Genomic DNA, 2,577 nt, shown 5'->3' with positions numbered 1-2,577 from the left:
CTGATCCCTGATCCAAAGTACCTGGACAAAGTCTTACCATCCTCACTTCTAAGGACCATTCTGGCTGGACTGCTTTCAAGATATATTTGCTTCTTCTTCTGGAAGTCTACAGTTAATTTTCTAGGACATTTCCACCCCATTTTCCAGTTTTCTCCTTTCTTTACTACTTTCAATAGAAAACAACACAACGGCCTTGTATAGAGTTAATTACCCCTAAAATTCAAATTAACTCAAGCATTCGCCCAAAGCACAGGCTAAAATGCCAAAAGCAATGATGAGTTAGCAGATGGCTTGCCTCTGGGTAAATACAAATGAAAATTACACAGCCCAAAAAAATAAAAAGAGCTAGTGTTGGAAACCCATAGGGGCAGTTCTACCCTGTCCTGTAGCGTCCCCGGGAGTTGACTTGGACTTGACAGTAAGTTGGGTGAGTGAGCAAAGTCAGAATGCTTCGCTCAGATCATAGGAATCACGGGGACCTATTTCACCCACGAGTGTTCCAGGGGCAGAAACATCTGTTCATCAAAACGTACACTCCCCTCCCAATGTCTGTATAGATTTGACCAACAAGAAAATGTTCTGTCAGGGACTAATTCCCCGGCCTGTCTTGTATTGGCAATGTCACCGTGGAACTAAAAGAAGACAAAGTCAATGTTGTCCAGCAGAATTCGACTCACAGCAATTCCGTGTGGTATGCACTAAAACTGTTTAGTCAGTGTCTTGCCGATCATCTGAATGGAAGCTGAACCCCAGATCTTTGTTCTTTGTAGTACTAGTGGGTGGGTTCGAACCACCAATCTTTAGGTTAGTAGTTGAACCCAATCCCTGTGGACCACCAGGTTATGTGTTGGGCTGCTAACCACAAGGTCAGCAGTTCCAAACCTTCAGTCTCTCTTTGGGAGAAAGATGAAGCTGTCTGCTCCTATAAACATTGGCACCCTTGGAAATCCAATGGGGGCAATTCGACTCTGTCTTGTAAGGTTGTGATGAATTGTAATCAACCTCACGATAGTGAGTGGGTTCTTTCCTACCCCTTCCAAACTGAGCTGAAGTATCTTCACCATTTGATTAGTTATCATCATATGGACTGGGAGCAGAAGCTTTGCAGAAGCTGGCACGTACCCGTATCCTCTTCAGCATCATGCGTATCATTGACTATGAATCTCTAGAGGACACTAGAACCAGACATTATAAGAAGCCTGCAATGTGGCATCGCTACCCAGAAGACAACAGTTCACTGACCTGGGACATCTGCTAACTGATACTACTAAATAAAAAAAATATAAATACATGTTGTGTTTGAGAGGTTTTTTCTTTTTAACAGTTTGATTGGCACTTCATCCACATATCATACAATTCAATAGCTCAATCATATCAAGAAGAGTTGTGCAATATTTACCACAATCGTGTTCGAGGTTTTATAAACATCAAGGTTTGTTTCAACAGCTAGACTTACCCTCCCACACCATGAGGGCGTCCTCTGCGCTGCTTAGTGAGGTCTGAAGGGAAGAGATTCAAAGCAATGCTGCACAAAAATTAAATGGTCCTTCTTTTCCTTCTTCAAACCCAGAATAGGTTCTTTGTTGTCCTCAAGGCACATGAGAATTGTGTTCTCCATCGTAGATTAATGACTTCGCATTCTAGTGTCAGCATAAGTGACTTAGAGCTTGTCAACATGGGTCTCTTAAAGGTGAGTTTATACTCAATGAGCTGGCATGGTCAGATCTTTGTGGCTAGAAGGCTAAAAGTTTCCATTTCAAAGTCCTGGACTGTGAGAAATTCTCCAACTAAAATGCCACTACATGAGACCTTGTGTAGATTGGGTTCTCTTGAGAAGCAAATTCAGTGACACTCATATGCACTGTATCTAGAAAGACATTTAAATCAAGAAAGGCTGACATATGTGTCAAAATAGGTAAGTTCAGTCCAGTACTCCTGACTGATAACCAAACAGAGATGAGGGCACAGGTTGGCACATGCAGAAGTAATATGAATCCAAAGTTGACTGAATGAATCCACTGTTGGTAGCTCCCTGACAGCTCTGGGGATGGGCAGGAAACTCAACGGGAGATAAAGGGACCACATGCAAGATTCAGCTCCAGTAGCGGGTGAAGGGACAAAGGGGAGTCCACTCTCTTGTACAAAAGACCACACCCTTAAGGAGAGGTCATAAGGCAGTGAGCCAATTGATTGGTTGAGCTCTGCCCCTGCCTTTACTTAAGAGTGTCTAATTGACATAATCCCTAACTGTTACAGAGACCCTTTCAATTTGACACCTGGCATAGCTCTTTAACCATACTGAATCACCAAACAAAGACAATAATACAATCCTACTTGCACCTCACATGTACAACTGAAAGCACCTACTCCCGTTTTCATCTTATGTTTTGTATTTTATAGGTGAACAAAACAAAAATATGTGGTGCATGCAAGTAGAAACTACTCACAGCAATTACAGGCTTCGGTGCTGCAGCTGGTCACATGGCTGTAGCTGGGATTTAGAACCACCTCCTTCTACCACCCATTCCATACATTTCCTTTACCCCTTAATGAGCACCTCAGCTAGCTATTGTTCTT

Source organism: Echinops telfairi, unplaced genomic scaffold (assembly GCF_000313985.2).
Source record: "Echinops telfairi isolate 266 unplaced genomic scaffold, ASM31398v2 ScPeMD7_7469;HRSCAF=8507_1, whole genome shotgun sequence".
In the NCBI taxonomy this organism is placed as follows: Eukaryota; Metazoa; Chordata; class Mammalia; order Afrosoricida; family Tenrecidae; genus Echinops; species Echinops telfairi.
The sequence above is the reverse complement of the archived record's forward strand: the minus strand, read 5'-3'. Positions refer to the sequence as shown.